General features: G+C 27.2%; 1 protein-coding gene across 4 annotated transcripts in view; it reads right to left on the bottom strand.

Moving 5' to 3' along the window:
* The window catches only part of LOC132936311 (protein artichoke), a 40,422-nt gene extending 21,720 nt beyond the window's left edge, over nt 1-18,702 (bottom strand). For 3 of the 4 annotated variants that reach the window (XM_061003009.1, XM_061003011.1, XM_061003012.1), the window contains exon 1: nt 18,406-18,702. The gene's annotated coding sequence lies outside the window, so the exon portion shown is untranslated. Of the gene's footprint in view, nt 1-9,553; nt 9,682-18,405 lie in introns of those variants that run through there. The other variant, XM_061003010.1, reaches the window with a different exon arrangement.
* Nucleotides 18,703-19,153: the final 451 nt, after the last annotated feature.

Raw genomic sequence — 19,153 nt, 5'->3', positions numbered from 1 at the left:
AGTTAGTGGAAATTAAATGAAAAGTTGAGCATAAATCCACAACATTTTTTATGAGCGCCTGAAGTAGCTTAGATAAAATTCGTCAAAATCACAACAATTTGCAAATTATTTTGTGTTAGAAATACATAAAAAATTGTCTAATTTATACTTAAGATTTTAAAATATAATACAAGATTCCTAATAAGTTTTCCTATCTATAACAAAAAAAAAAAGTTTATTTTAAAGTCAAGTACACTATTTACGAGCATTTCAAGTTTCAACATTCGATTTTCACCAATAAATTAACGAATTCTCATCTAACAATTTTTTTTATTTTTTTGTAATTCAAAATCAAATAACCGTATAGATACTTAAAATGTTCATCAAATGTTTATTTTATCAATATCTACACATTATAAAATTGTCTAAATATTTTGACTCTTATTGAATTTTTTTTTAGGGCATTTGAAATTTATAATATTTTTAAGTTTTTTTTTTTTAAATGTAAATACAATTTTTTTCGTTGGATCAAAAAGTTAAAAAATTGAATTCAAGGTTCCCCATATTAAGTTGATATATTATAGCAGTTCATAAATATTTAAGTTACATATGCACGGTTTTTTTATAAGCATTTAAAGTTAAAATCTCCAAAGTTTATAAATTTGTAGATACGAAATAATGAAATATGTATAAAATATTCAGTTTTCATAGCTATAGATTTAAAATTTTAAACATGGTTACTTATAAGTCCGTCTTATAAAAACATATAATTATCAAAAATAGATAATATGTACTAAGCATTTTTATTTATAGTCATTTCAATTTCAAATGTTGATAATATTGGATATTAATCAAAAAATTAACAAATGTAGATATAATGATTGTAATGTTGTAATAATTACAATATAATTCTTAAAACATTATTAGGTATTATTTATGGACTTGCATATTTTTGCGCCATTATCATAGGTATTATTATTTAGTATTCATTATAATATACTCAATGAGTTTTTCAAAATATTTAGATTAAAATTAAGATAATTTATACGACAAACCTATTCACACCACTCTGCGGTGCGTCGGTATTGACTATTTAGTAAAAAGTTAATAACAACTATAATAGTAATAACTAATCAAATGTGTAATATTATTATAATAATATTACAATAGCAATATAATATATGCAATTTGTTTTTGTCAAAAATTGGTTCAGCTATATGATTAATAGTAAATAAACTACTACAGTAGTACAGTACTATTTACGAACAGAAATACTCGTATACTAACAGAAATATCAAAATGACTGTCTGTACTCAGAATCGTTTTTCGTCGTGTACAATGATATTTTATTCAGACCTACTTAGTGACGAGTTGTGCCATACAGCAGAGCGACTTTCCCGGTTTTTTTAAAAAATATAATTTTAATTTCATATTGTTGATAATGAGAGTATTTGGACATAATATTATATAATATTGGATACTAAAAGTTGCTGAAAACATCGCTCCGTTAATCGCGGAATAAATTGTGCTCATCGGTGACGCCGTAGAAACATTGTACCAACATTGTGGAAACGTTTTAGAAACATTTTGAAAATATTCACTGCGACCGATCACAATATATGTACCAGGGATGTATGTTGGGAATGTGATGGTTGTTGAACTACATGGCCGTCGTATATACTGCCGCCGTCGCCGCCACAATATTATTATGATAATATCATATAATATCATCGACACCTTCACGACTGACAACGACGCCGAAACTGAAGAACGAACACCGCCTAGCCCATGCGACCCTGGTACCGCGGAGTCCGTTTGTCGGTGTCTCGGTCACCACAACCACAATCACAATTTATTATGTCACGTAATGACCGCGATTTGACAACACTGCTGACGCCTGACACGATGATTACCTCCTCGGAACCTTTACCAAGACGCGCTTCACATCCGTATTTTTAAGAGGACGTTACACCCACATGACGTGTTGTCTCCGTCTTACAAAATAATATTATGTACAACATAGCAAAAACTGTTTTGCGCGGGATAGAACCACTCAGGATGTAGTGAAGATAGTTAAGATAGTTAAGACTCCAAAATATTACAATACAGTTGAGAACATTATAATATTCTGTGAAATATCGTTTTTATTTGTTTGATATTAATGTATTATCACTCATGCAGTAATACGAAAAAAGTTATAATTGTTTCGAAATTCATTATTTTTGTGTTTTTTAAACTTAAATAACTTTTTTTGTAGTTCCGATATCGAATAAATAAAAACGACGTTTTACAGCCAAAGTTCTCCTTTTTATGTAGTGAAAATGTCGTTTCTTAATTATGACTGTAACACGTGTGGGTGTGTAGCATTCTCTTAAAGTATTTGACATAGAAATTAATTTAATACAATATTTTAAAAATATTAAAATTTCAAAACTTAAATATGTTTTAGATTCTGTGCGGAGTAGGTAATATTATTTCAATAATAACTCCCGTAAATGGCCAATTAGGATGAAGCGTATAGCAAGGGTCCAACTGATTTATTAATTCAGTTCTAAATTCACTTTGTTTTCTATACCTATTCTGACATTCTGTTATATTAACTCTACGTTTTGTTTTGTATATTTTAATTGTGTTAGCTTGTAAACTGTTATCTAAGTACTTTGACCGCGAACCATATTAAACTGTATTATAGGTACCTGCTGTTAATCTTGATTTGTTATCATTTCTGATTAATAATTATTATTACGTTGTTGTATTGTAAAATTTTGTTTGACACAAACAAGTAAAATAAAATAATATGCTTTCATATTATTATGTAAATACGGTTGTGTCTTATACTCTTATTGTATGTATACCTACACGGCTACACAACGCGTTCTATAGTAAAAAATATGCGTTGATCTTAAACTTCAAGAGTGGTTTACTGGTTTACTGGTTGGATCTTACTTGTACTTTTTTTTTTGGCTTGGAGGTTGAGGTTAAAAAAAAAATTCCACTATATAATAATTAATTTAAATTCTTAATATGGACATTCCTAGTTCAAATTTTGACAAATATATTAAACGTATATTTAAATGTAAAATAACAATTTTATTTATACCTGAAATATTAATGCTTTTATAGATCTTACATTTCTAGACTGCACTACATAGCTACAATATATTTTATAATGACACTGCACAAGTACACAACACTCAATTTTGTTTTCACATATTTTAGAAAAAAATACACATTATTTACTAACAATAACAGGTAAAATACGGGCCTCTGATTCGGGGACTTAATATAATATTTAAGGCCCTAATTTAATGCAAAATCTCTGGAAGGGTTTAGGAATACACAGAACTGCAATCCCAATGACGATGGAATAAAATAGTTCGTTTCGGATTGATATTGGACTTAGGAATGTAAATTAGGTAGGTCCATTAGTACATATTGAAACTGAATTGTGCATGATATAAATAAAATATGAAAATTATTTAAAAGGAGGTTATGTCTATGACGGAAACTACGGGATAATTGGAATTAGAACACTTCGTTAGGTTCTGATTCAAAAATATAGCGTGAAACTACATATTAATATATTATATAAGTATACCAATGTCTGGAAAGAACGCATTCGTGAACAAACGTTCATCGCGTCTTCGTTTATATTTTGTAAACGACACTCACTTATATCAAATAGAACGTGAACGTAAATCATATTTTTATAGAGCTTGAACTATTTTTAGACTTTTAGGTCGTTTAAATGAAATTCCTTTTGAACATTTAATTTCAATAATATTATTATAATAACATGATATGTTAATATGTATATCAATATATTAATTATATCTACCTATTGTCTTTACATATTTTTATATTATCATAGTGGTATTGATACATATATATTATCATAAAATATTTTTTTGAAATGTTTATAAAATTAAAAAATACTTTGTACGAATAGTTTAATAAAATGAATACTGCAACATGCAGAGATGCAGTCACCACAACATTGATGTAACATATAAAAGTATAACAATAAATAGGTACTCAATATTACAACTTACAAGGTTAATATTAAACTTCTCTGACACGTATATGTGACATAATATTGCATAGTGCAATATTGGGAATAATAAGTATTATTTACTAGTAAATTTGTGAAAAGTAAACAAAAATAAATTTATCTATCAATATTTATTCTAGTACCTAGTATATGTACCTAGTATATGTACCTAGTATATGTACCTAGTATATGTAATATGTACCTAGTATATGTTTACATTTAATTATTAATTGATTCAAATTATCTACTCATAAGTTATAATTTAGTACTTATTTGGTATGCATTTATTTTATGTGAGTACATGTTACTCATATTTATGTGTAATTTAATAGTAATGGTGAGAGTAGGTTCGTGGTATAAGTAACTTATAAGTTATACTTATAATGATAGGTTAATATAAGTTATAACCAGTATAAATATTTTTATAATTACATTTTTTTGGTTATTTTTATAATTATTGAAACAAAGTACTAAGAAGTTCCTACTTAACTTAACTTTAAGTACCAACTATAGATCAAATTTGCTACCAAAAACCACAATTTATGTTGAGCATTTATTCTGCTCTAAAAAGAATCGTTATAGACATGGGAAAAAATCTTTTCGGCGTATAACTAATATAGTATACGACTATACGAGCAGGCGAGGATCTAGAAATGAAAAAATGGAGGGGCTAGACGAAAAAATTAACTTTAAGTACATGAAAGCAGGCAGGGTTTAAGTTTTTATAATGAATAAAATATTCATCATACATGCATTATATTATAAAAAATAAAAATAACAAAATTATCTTTTATTGCATAGGTATATTATGTAATATCACAGGCAAAAGTGAAATATTTTTGAGTACCAAAGACCTAAGGGGGCTACACCCCCTCCCCCAATGACCCCTTGTATCTGCGCATGTATATACGAGTACATTATTACTCGCTTTGTTTAGAATCTAAAAATCTTAAAATACAAATTCTTATACAAACTGCACGAAAATTTTTTTTCAGAGTTAATTAATCAACATAACATATTATATTTTATTTCTGATAACATATTTGTCCAATAAAGACAAATAAGTGCTTAACGACTAAAGATTATAATATGATAATATTATAATATTATGATATGGTCTTACTTATCCAATTAATGTGCCACGCCATTCTATTCAGATAATTGTTATTTGTTAATGTATATTTTACATTAATATGTGGAAACTATCAGCTATTACATAATGTAATATGTTTATAATATGTACGATATGTATATATTATCTATATTATTATTTTAATGATAATCATTAAGAACATATATTAATATACATAAAAAATTACTGAGCGCATAATAAAATGATAAAATGTTGCTATAGAAAGTTTTAATTTAACATTTTAAACATTTTATGCTTATGTATAACTCAGTATTAATAAATGTGTGTAGTTTATGAAATAACTATAAAAAAGCTATAAAAAAAAACACATAGGTACAATAAACGTTTAATAATTTCGAATTTTACATTTTAAAATACTGCATGACGTGTATAGTCAAACGGACGAATAAAAATAATGTTTTTAGGACATGCCTATCTGTTTTTTTTACAAAATCTTAATGCTAAAATATATGATAATGAAAATAGTACCTATCTATAAGTATAAAATATGTATACTATATATACAATATTATAATATAATAATTAATAGGTACATAAATATCGTAGATGCTATTGATACACAGAAGTGCAGAAGAACACATGATTGAAAAATAATATACATCACCATTGATAAAATTTTTTAATGAACTAGTTTTAAGGAGTAGGTGCCTACGGTGAGTTTTTATTATATTATGAATCGTGCAATTGCAGGTGGTCAAATCGTATTATAGTTAAGTAGGTACATATATTTAATCTTAAAATCTAAATACGACTTCTGCAATGCGTAATTTTTACATCACGTTTCTTTTTATTAAATATAATATGTCGTAAGTGTAATATTGCGATACAAATAAGTTATCTAATTCGAATGTTCTACACTGTGGATAAAATTGCCACAGAATAATTAACGAAAATAAAACGTAAAAGAGTTTCGACTAGCGACTTGTATAGCGACTAGCGAGATCCATACCATATTATAATATGGAATAACAAAAGCTTTTTTCAAAATACCTCTGACATACATAATTAACACCGTTATCATTATCATCGGCAAGGGAAAGTGTTAACGAGTGTTTTGAGCCGAAGTTCCTGCTATTCCTGCCCATTTCATTGTCGGCATTAATCAGTCCTCAGCCTCTAGTCGTATAATAATAATTGTTTTCGTGCATATTGCTTGCGTTTTAGAAATCGTTGGCGATAAAAAAGAAAAAAATTAAATAAAAACAACAGACTCATCTGTTTTTCATTATGTTCTTATCATTATAATAATAATAATAATTGTAATATTATTATTATTATTTAAATATATAAGTAGGTACCAAATGTTATATATTACTTATAATCTTCGAGACTGCAGAGACTAAAATATACGTTGGACTTGTGCAGTTTTTGATGAAAAACACATAATGAGTTAATCAGGAATTATAGGAATCTAATCGCATTACGAGATTATACTGTCACATGTTTTTGATGTAACCTCAACCGGCTCAACCTTCGTAAATCAAATTACTCATATAACTATCACTGATATAAGTTTTATTACGTTTGTTTTTGTTGATATTTTTACATTTTGATTGCTTACGTGAATAAAACACTGCAGTTTATAATGGCTATGACTATATAGGTAGATGCGTTTTCGTCGTTGTTTCAAATATATAGCGTTACTACGCGCCAGACGCTGAAATCGATTTTAATTAAAAAAATGTAGGATACCTCTATATATAGTGCCCATCTGCGACAACGTAGTGGAAATAAACCTGTACAAAACTGCATTATTTAGTTGTAGGTATCAAATTTAGACTACCAGCAGAAACAATATAAAATATACAAAATTACATTTATACTGTTTAGACATGAATATTATTATATGATAAATATATGTTTAAAATATTTAAATACCGAAAGCGGTGCTTTTATATATCTATACGAATTATACACAATATATTGTTAATGTTGGGGAGTGACTTAACTGAAGTTACAAGTTACTGTAACGAAATTACTTTTTAAGTAATTTAAACGTAATTTAAGTTGCTTTTTTGTAGAAGAATTACTAAATTACTCGGTTTTTTTTTTAAAAAAATACATTATATAAAAACTTATTGATAATGAATATAAAAAAACAATATAGATAACTAGATAAGTACAATTTTCTGACAGTAGGTATATACATTTTTTTAATAGTTATTGAACAAAAGTGTTATTTTTGGAGTCATCGTGCAGCATTGACACAAACGTTTTAATTTATGTTTCATAATATTATATATTGTTGTTATAGGTATACGCATTCATATAATATATATGTGGTTGCAGTATATCTACTGTTGTATTATGCATAATATACTATATAGACATTAACATTATTAATATTAAGACTTTTAACTGGATTAATTATTTATTTAATGTGTAACAACATTTAGTTGGTATTAAGTCTTAGTAAGTTTTGGTAGCTGTAGTAAATTAGAAATTTATATATTGTTGTTATTTTTGGAAGACGAAACGTGTTTAGGAACAAATCGTTTCTATAATTCTATCCATTTCGAAGATTCTATTATTCTCTCTTGAAAACATTAATTTCACAGCGGATCACGTGCGTGCATATATATATATATTATATATAGGTACCTACATCATTATATACCTAACTAGTAACTGCCACGCGCGTTTTATTGATAAACGTCGAACTTGATGAACCGTGAATAGCCTATATATTATTATCATATATATAATACGCACATACCTATAAAACTAGAAAACCACAAACGGAGCGAATGCAATAATACATTTAGGTGCCTACGTAGGTATTATATTATATATTTATAATAATAAATTAAAAATAATATAAATAATATACTAATATATGTATATTATATTATATTATATTTATAACTTCGTAAGTAAGTAAATACAATTACCTAACTATTGTAAATCACTGTTTGTCGTAGAGCTTAGAACCGATTTCTTGATAGATGAAGGGATGGCGTAGGTACCTACAAATTCGCAATCATCACAAATACAAAACCGCACGAGAATATTTTTACTATAATATTGTCTTGGGTGATTTTATTATTAATAAAATGCGATCATTATCTCGGTAAGCTTATGTGATTAAGTTATCGTTTTACATAATTTGAAGTTATTACAGCACAATGTTTTAGAAAAAAATTCAAAATTTAACTATATTTTATTATTATCAATTAAAATGTTTACTTTTTAAATGACATCATACATTTTATACTTCATATTAAATCAAAATATTTTTCTAACGATTTCTTCGTAAAAATTGAGTTACAAACCAGTCAAGCACGGATTTAGAAAACTGAAATGGGTGAGATGGGGAGAGTAGGGCAACACTCTTTTTGTTAGAAAAAATTTAAATAGGTATAATTTTTGTAGGTACCCCCATATAGCCGCATATAATATCCAAATATAATATAATTAGATACCCAACATATTTATAAGCATCAAATTAATATTATGTATTAACTATATGAATAAATATAACACGTCTAAAGAGGGGGGATAAAGCCCCTCAACCCTCCTGGATACGTGCTTGGAATCAGTAGTTATTTTTAGTAAAAATTATTTAAAGTTTAGACGATACCTCCGGTATGTCAGACGTGTATCCAAGACTTTTCTTAGGGAGTGTTTTAATTTTATACTTAAATAGCACTTGGGACGGTGCAAACACTCTATGTGTTAGTAATAAATCTTCATAAAAATAATATTTCATATATATGAAAATATACAGAACCATAAATATAATAAGAATTGTTTAGATTTCTGAAACATTATTTTAAATATACTTTTTGTATAAATTTATACGGCTGCTCCGGAGTAATATAAAATCCAAAACACCACCCTGCAGGCTATACGCCATTACGGAGTACCTGCCTATATTGTGCACCGAGTACAAATATTTAAAGGGGGAAAATGTAAAACAATTTTCTTCTAACACGCATAAATGTACTCAAGTCCCCGATAAAATAATATTATACGATATATTAGGTACGTAGTATATCTACCAACGAAGCATCATACAGGATAGACGGACACAATATAATGTGTACACGCTACATGCTATACATATAGGTCCTATACGCCACACATTATAATATAATAATATTCTTGTACGGTCTACGGACAACCGCAGAATTAATTCTCGAATACCGAATGAACAACAATTAAACAACAGTTACTGGGTCACTGTTTGCAGTGTTTTATTATCCATATTAAGATGGAAAAAAAAGTACCGCAATAATAATAATATCGGACCTAAGTTCCGGGCAAGTTCAGTGAATGGAACCCGCGACCGAGCAGAATATGCGATCCGAGTGCAACTAGCGTTGCTGCATAGCATAATGTTAATATAATGTGCATAATAATATACCTACATTATGATGTGTTGACGAAGGTTTTCCTACGAAGCCGTGGAAAGAGGCGAACGTTTGGCAACGCCATTGCAACACGCGCGAGTGTGCCCATATAATAATATACATTATACGTCATGTTATTAAGCATATTATTGTTGTGTTCACGTGAACGTATAAGAGTAGTATAGGTATATTAGGTATATATTAATGTTATTTTTTGTATTCCTTATGGTAAAATAAATTACGATAGAAACAATTTAAATATTTAGTTAAATTTACTTAGTATTTTAGTAAAATTATTATTGTATTTTTCGTATACAATAATATTTATCATTGTATTCTATAAAGTATAAACCATCGCAGTGACCTACTGATTATGAGGACACCTACAACTGATATCAGAGCAGTACCTATAGGTATTTGCCCACTTTTTTCTCCTATTATATAGTGGATAGTAAGAATATAATTAGAAAATGTTCATTTCAGAAAATTTAGATATTCATATTGTCATTGAAGTGCGACTTGTAGATGTAATTAATATTGTTACTTAATAGTAATAAGTTCGACAGAACGACGGACCTAATATTTATGTGTGTACAGTATACTAAACTGCAGTTACTTATACAAAAATAAAATGTAGGTATATAAAAAAAAGTCAGTTCCTGGCTTGTTCATTATTAATTTATTATTCTATACCAAACCTATTATATATACCTATTAACAAGTAATTTTTGACTCATACAGTACAAAATATGTTAATATAAGTAGTAGATAATTAGTACCTAATTATAAAGATATACGATTTACATCAAACTTAACTTAAGTTGTTATTATTTTCTTGAATAATTGTAATTTAATTAAATTGAAATTAACTTTAACTAAGTTTGGTTAGTTTTTTTAGGATAACAACGTAAACTAGGTTTACCCATAGTTTTACTTAAGGACCATAATATTTTCAAACACTTTGATTTTTATGTCATCTTACTTATGAAGAGTGTTCTGCGATGATATAACTTTTTTTTACAAATAAGGGCTACTAATTTTTATTATAATATTTCAAGCCAGTGATTTTTTAAAATTGATTTGACGCAATTCTAAATATATATTATTAAAAAAAAATTATCAAATTTACAATTTTCAGTAAAAAGAGAAATTCTCGTTTAAATAAAGTTGTTAGTATCGCCACTAGATTCTCCTTAAAATGTGTAAAAAATCTGAGTAAGGTACCTGTATTATAAAATATTGCCATGGTCAAATAGGTGGAGGTAATCCAAAAACCAGTATATGAATAAATGCATTATTAATAATGAATAAAATAGTGACGATCACGTTTGGGGAATCATCTTATATATTATTACCTACGGTAGAGTACACACACACACTCACACACACACTCACACACACACTCACACACACATACATAAATACCTATGTAAAATATAACTTGTATCAATAATTATATGGGCATCAGTTTAACTCGAAATTATTTTTCAGCATAACGGCGTCGAATTCGGCGCTGAACCGATGACAATAATAATAAATTCACGGTCAATTTGAAATTTATGTCGTCGATGTTTTAATGTGCATTGCAATGCATATATGAACGATTTTTAGGTTCCTGCGTGATGTTTGAACGACAGTTTGGTCATGTCGGAAACTCGAACGGTTGTCCTATATATAGGTACATACCTACCTAATGTGTGGAAGGGATAGAAGGATGGTGGAAGGAAAGTAATAGTTATACCATTCTCCTCGAATTTACGTCAATATACACTGACAGGTTGTACACTGTATACTGTACACAAAATACATTATAAATGCGTAAAATTAACTATTTTTGCTGTAGATAGTAGGTAGGTACTCAAACAAGTCTAACAGCGGAGAAAACCGTCGCGCGTCGTGCTACTTGTTTACATCTACGTTTTAAGAATAGTAATAAGAATTTAAAAATTACTCAATCACTCATCACTAATCAGACTTAATTACAAATTTTTTACTGATTTAAAATAATATTATATCCGGACGCAGACTGTATTATAATAATTATAAAGAGTTTAAGATTATTATCAGATGTTAGAAGGGGAAAGGGGCAAAATACCAATTGAAAATTAAATTTAAAAATACAAATATTGACAGACCTAAATGTAAATATCCCTGTAAGTTGTACAGAACAAGTTTAATAACTATTAACAGAAAACAGCGAAACAACGTCTTTGAATATAAAGTTAAATTGTTTAGGATCTGAAATTTTTTTGTTCCATTGATGTTAAAAATTGCCCAAGTATGGTTCTGTGCGTAGGTAAGCATATGATAATTATTGAAGTATTAAAAGCTTTATAATTTTTATGTTTGTATGATTAAATTATAAAAAAATATCTCAACAAATCGTGTTATAAAAAAATTGTACTGTCAATTTTTATGAAGGGTAAATAACATTAATTACACTAAGTTTGATAATTAAGACAAATATTTTCGCTTTGATTAAAATTTAAAAAGGCTTGTAGGAGCCAATCTATAAGTTGTTACTCGAGTGGTCTTCAAATGCCTTCAACCAATTATGAATCACTGACTAGGCATTTAATCCGTACATTTTAAGTGAATTTCTATTAGTTAGGTAGTTAATTTCTATTAACTAGTTTATATTAAAACTTATACCTAAACCTATACATAACCAACTTATACCTAACTATACTTTAGGATTAAAAAACGAAATACCTTTTTTAAATAATTGTATTATTCAAGAATGTTGTACAATTATAACATGTCAACTACTTTAGTTTGAATTTCTAAATTAAACAATTATTATTTAAAACTTAAAAATGTATTAACCAACTATAACCTACCATGAACAATGATTTTATTAAAAGTGACGCAAAATAAATATTATTTCATTTGTACATGCTTTTTAGAGCAAAGCGGCTGGACCCGGTGGTATGGATGTGCATTCATTGAGAGAATAATCTATTAATGTTAAGATAATTGATAAAATATAGGTAGGTATAATTTTATTGTTTAAACGAATATACGTTTTTCTTACACGTACTATGAAAATATAGTTAAAATTATTGTACATAGGTACTATATTATATGTATATAAAAAAATTGAAACGACAAGTATATTTTATACTATAATTCCTTCAATCATTCAGGTAAACATAATGTTTTGCCGATAGAGTTGACCATCGGGAGAGTTTACTAATCTTAGAAATCGGTAAAGTTTACTACTGCCCCAACATAATCTTCTTTTTTAGATATCTACCTGTAGATACAAGATAGATAACACGTCCCATGTCACATATAGGCGAAGCACATTATTCTATATTTTTAATTTAAAATACTATATAATATATATATATATATATGGTTGCACGGCAGGCTACGGCTTCACATTTTTAAGAATATACAGATAAGTAACTACTGTACTATACTATTGCAGTAGCGTATAGACATTAATTTTTATTGGGAGGGGGAGAGATATATATTCATTGTTTCTAAGATAAATCGCAGAGTAGTGCCCCCGCACTAATATTATATTGAGTGGGCAATCGTGTACCGATTTGCTGTATAGCACAAGTGTCTAGAGGGGTCAATTTAACGGATGTTTTAAATTTGAATTCAATATGATATAAAATCATTGTAGACGAAAAACAATTTTGAATGAAGACGGTCGACCTATAATATTAGTAAGTAGATTTGAAGATATTCTTACTGTGATTAAAGTAATTTATTTTACTACCTATTAGGAATTAGTACCACAGTATAGGTAGAATTCATTTTTGCCGAAGAAATTGCATTTTAAAAATGTCATTGTGAGTATAAACTACAATGATATTATTTTGTTAAAATTCTTACTTAAGACGCTCATAAAAAATTATTACGGATTTAGGCTCAAATTATTTTTTTAATTTCCACAAAAAACAACTTATGAGGAACCTTGTATATTACATTTTAAGCTTTTTTACCAAGCAAAAAATCTTTTATCGACAATATTTTTTAAAAAACTAATAAAAATTGAAATTTTCTTATATGTCTATAAATAATTCAAGATATTTTAAAAATGTTATGGTTAATAGAAAATGCTAATACAAATATTCGGTGAAAATTTCAGATTTTAAAACAACATTTTATGTGTTTAGAGTTACACCAAAGAATAAACTTAATTTTTTTTTGTTTTCCCGACATCTTTGAAAAGTACTGCGAACTTTTCAATTTTGACCCCCCAAAGTACCAACTAGATTCATTTTCCTACTATAAATGCATTTTACTGCCACAAAAGTTGAAGACGGACACAAATAAAATAACACCCATCATTGTAAAATCAATACATTCAACGCTCCGCTCAGAATCTAAAAAAAGTGTTGGGGGGGGGAGGTCCATTCCTCATATCCCCTCATATCTACGCCCATATACTTTGCATATATTAATATTGTCTATTGCATTGATTAATTAATAGTTAAGTGAAAAACTAATTTTATCAAGAGTGTATTCCATTGCGAATAAGGCACAAATAAATATAATTCCCTTTTTCATTTGGCAAGTCATTGATATTAAGCATATGAAAGAATTAATAAAAAACTGCAAACCGCAACATTGTTACATCTATTTTCTGATATACTCAGAAGTTTCTGTGCGAGTTAGAACCATTTTTCTCTCTCTGTAGAGAATATTGACTCAAACGTGTATATGTTTAGTGAAGATAGGAATGACGTATTAATATTATGTTTAATATCAATGGGCTGGAGATGGTCGAGCTAACTAAGATGTAATTACCTATAGGTTTTTCATACATCTTAAATAAAATCTAGAAATTAAAACGTTTACACCTAAGTCATAACGTGATTATGAAGTTAATTTCTAAGAGTTATTTTAATAGTCATTTAGATTTTAGAGTATCTATAACTAAATGAGTGAAATGATTTAAAGAGATATAAAAAGGTACCTACTACCTATATACTATATAGCAATTTTATAATTATTTTAACAGAAAATAAAATCTAAATCAACTATTACACAATCAGAAAAACATTCTTTCATTGTTCGCTGTTAAGGAAACTGTTAACTTCGCACACGCGATTGTATTTGTGACACCAGTCGAAACGAAACTTTCTTTATTTTATTATAACTCATAATATATAATACCTATGCTGCATTGTTCTCCAAATAATTTAAAGCTCACATAAAAAACCAACTTATAATATAATCACTGTATCAAATCAAATAGATATAGTTGACAATCGTCAATGTATCCATGGAAGTAACTATTAAAATAATTATAGGTCTATTAAAATTTAACTAAAATATTATTTTAACTAACATCATCATGTAATTGATAGTTATTGTTATTTATTTGTTTTATTTAAAAAAGTTTTTCTTTAATTTCAGACTATATTTCATATTAGTGTTTTGTATTTTTTTTTAATTTGATTTGTAGCTATCAGTCATATAATATAGGCTATTATTATCATATACAAAATGTTTGAATACGCATACTTTATAATTTTATTAAAACATAATAAGGTATCTAAAATCGATATAAAAAATTACATAATACTATTTATTGTGATAATTATATTTACTTACAAAACTAAATACCTAGTTATAGAAATTATATTTCAGTATTAAGTGTTCTTTAGAAAATAACTTTTGCAAATAACAACAAACACCTACATACAAATAAGCTGCATTTCATATTAAAGTTTTGGATAATGTAGGACCTAACTGCTTTAGTTAAACGGCCAAATATTAATACGTATAACATTTATAATAATTAATTTCCGATTAATTCAAATAATAGTCATAGAATATATTGTTACAATAAATTATAGGTACTCATTTTTACTGAAATATTTAAAATATATATAATGCGTAAATTGTGTTTGTATCTATTAATATAGTCAAAATATTAAATTATTTTTATCCATCATATTATTTATTTAGGTATTTCACCTACAGATTAACTGCTATAGGTAGTCAGTAATTAGTCATTAATCATTATAATATTTGGATTCAAACACTTAAGAGTTAAGATACCCGAGATCTTCAACCAATTATTTCAGATTTTTGATAAAAATAATTCAAATTTTAAAATAAATATTTTTATTTTATCACAATTTTTTATAGATACATATACTGAAATACATTTTTTAAGGTTAAAAACTAAAAATTAGTTAATATTTTCTCTAATGCAGGAGGGTTTACCAAAAGTATTGATTCCAAGGAAACATTTTTGAATTCCTCCGAATATTGTATTAAACGCATTTGTTTTTTTCAATTTTTTATTGTTCGACTACGACTATACTTCTCTTAGTCCTTTGAAGTTAAAAAAAGTTAATATACAATAAGTGTACTAAATTGTTGAAAATCATGACTATATCTTACATATTATTATAGCCTTATAACCTATAAGTGTTAATGTTATGTATTCTTCTGTACTTATAAAAACGAGTACTTAATGCGTAGCACCTAATGTCCTAATGCACCATTGTAATTTGTAATATTCCTGATATTACCTAAATAAAAAAACTTTAGAAAATAATATAATATTGTATAAGAAACAGTAATTAATCATACTTTACTAATGGTACGTTTTCATAATATGTACATATTGTAATATACAAGGTATAACAAGAAGACTTGAGAAAAAAACGATGCTGAAAATTATTTGAATAGTAAATATTTTAAAAAATATACTCATATTAGCAAATTCCCAAAAATAAATAATATTTTGAAAAAAGTTATTACATTCCAAATTAATTTAATAAAAAAAAAAAATTATATTTAAAAAAATTATATATATAAACTACTTGATTTAGACCAATTTTTTTACCATCAAAATTGTTCTCATAATCAGATTCACAACATAGCTATTTTGAATATTCATCCCAAAAAATTTAAATCAAATTTAAATTTTTTTATTTTCAGTACGTGAAGCGTGTAGTGCAAGTCACAATAAATTATATATATATATATAAAAAATTTTAAATATTGATTTGAATAAAAGCTATTTCATCTGTCAGGTCTTCCTGTTTCACACTGTATTATATATGTTTCTACTGATTTTTACCACAAGTGATAAACTTAGCGTTTGTACCAAAATTACAAAAATGTTACAAATGTGTTGTTGCAGTGAGTATGCAGTGAGTGTGTTTGAGTGGAGAGAAATTGCCACATGTGCCATGGATACGTCAATGCGATTGCCACGTTGACTATTTAGGTAGGTAGGTATTATAGGTAATATAAAATAAATTAGATAATTAACCTTGCTGATTGTGAACTTCGATAAAAAAAAAATATATTGTTAAATATTTAAAAAAAATAAATATGATAAGTACGTATGTTTGAGAAATGTAATAATAGTGTAATTTAAAAAATGAATATTCGTAGTTATTAGTTATTATAAAATACACTGTACCTAGTTTCAACACAAGATACAAGACCACCAGTCGTAATTGTAATTTATAAATAATAGTGTAATTTAAAAAATGAATATTCGTAGTTATTAGTTATTATAAAATACACTGTACCTAGTTTCAACACAAGATACAAGACCATCAGTCGTAATTGTAATTTATAAATATTTTTTATTTCACATTTATAGGTAAGTAGGTACCTATTAATTTTAGTTCATATTCACGGTCGTTTAATTCCTGATTAAATAATAAATATCTAACTAACATACCAATCGTACAAACTCAAAAAACAATTATGTTATGAAAAATACATTAAAAAGAAAATTTTTAATATTTTTAATTTTCTTTGAATATTTTCAGAAAATGCCAATGAAAAAAAAAATTTTAGATATTCAAGCCTGCATATCTAATTATACCTAATATTGTAGGTATGGGTGTTTATTCGTATATCCTCTGAGGCTCTGAGTCGATGTAGCTACCGAATTTATAACTAAAATATATTCACTATAATATGTTATGGTATAAGCAGTTACCATGTCATATTATGAACTAATACATATCCCCGAATATTGAATGGTGTATTTTTCTATAGATTTTATGAGCCTATCAAAATATACATACCTACATACATAGGTGCATGTTTGGTAGCACTTTGAAAGCTAATTGCTGATACCGAGAGTTCTCTCTAATACTTATAGTAGTTATACACGAGAGTATGAAATTTACTGTTTAGAATGTTTAGATAAAATCATAGGTCATGTGAATACGATTTCAATGACCAATTTGAGGGCACCAAGTCACTGTATGTCTGCAGGTTGATTTATTTGAGTAAATAATTATAAAATGTTTAAATTATTTTTTTATTTATAGCTATTAAGTTTTATTACGTTTATCGTTTATCATACTATTTATACTGTGAAATGTGTACCTACATATGTTAATTCGTTTAAACTATCATTAAATAGTAGATACAGCTTATTCTTACTTTCACGGGTATCTATTTATAAGTTATAATATTTGTAGATAATATAATATGGTACCTAGGTAGATACTTACTAAAAATTATATGTGTTAAATACACAATACGTTTGATAATATTTATAGATAAACATAATATAACATAGACATTACTATTAAAATGTATTATAGCCGTTATAATAGATATTGTATGACGTTAGATATATACAATTATAATATATTGCTACGCTTATTGTACACACAATATCCACGTACACCACATGTGTATATTCCACCCCTTGAACAGTAAATTAATATGGGTAAGTACCTAAGTACTTCATAGAATATGTACCATAATAAATATAAATCGTTAGAAAAATAAAATATGCATACCTATATAATGTTCTTAAAAAAATAAGTACCAATACCTCTAATTGTATAATATAATATCTAACCACGTGGCAATAAAAACACTGCATGAATAAATAAAATTGTATTTTGGTTTACCTGATACGGCATGATGGTTGTCATACGATTTTATCATCTACTTTGCCATTCGATATGATGGATCTTCGGACAAACAGAAGCTGATATTTGTTGCAAGCCACGAGTCGTGCGTTCCACGGAATTTAACAGCTGATGTATCTATTATTTTAATAATAAAACGATGGTATGTTAAAGTGTGTGGGCACGTGTGTGTTTACGGGCGGTAATCGGACGTTTTGAAATTGGAAAAAAAAACTGACGAGCTTTTGATGGGTATAGGTACAACAGCGCGTGTCAGGAGTCGTATACAAACACAAGCCAAACACAGGCACGCGACTGATTTTAATATCGTTTACTATAATATAGGAGCCCATCTTTCCACCATGCTTCACTGGACCATGAAAGATTTCCCTACTACGCGACGGGCTGCTCTAGTTTTCAGTAGCATTACTCCGAGTGATAACCGGATTTCGGCTGATATAAGTATAATGAGGAAGACTACGCGAAAATGTCTCCGAATAATAATAATAATAATAACAATAACGATGACAAAAACAATAACACATGCATTGCATATTATTATATTATACAGCTATATAATATAATATATATTATGATATTATTATATTATATAGGACAATAAAAACGCACAACACAATGGTCGCATGCCTAATGCCTATTGCGAATACCTATTATAATATATATTCTAATATAATATTATTATTATATTATTATATATATTCTCAGAGCATTGTTTTTTTCGTACAAT

The sequence above is a fragment of the Metopolophium dirhodum genome, chromosome 1 (assembly GCF_019925205.1).
Source record: "Metopolophium dirhodum isolate CAU chromosome 1, ASM1992520v1, whole genome shotgun sequence".
Classification (NCBI taxonomy): Eukaryota; Metazoa; Arthropoda; class Insecta; order Hemiptera; family Aphididae; genus Metopolophium; species Metopolophium dirhodum.
The sequence above is the reverse complement of the archived record's forward strand: the minus strand, read 5'-3'. Positions and strand labels throughout refer to the sequence as shown.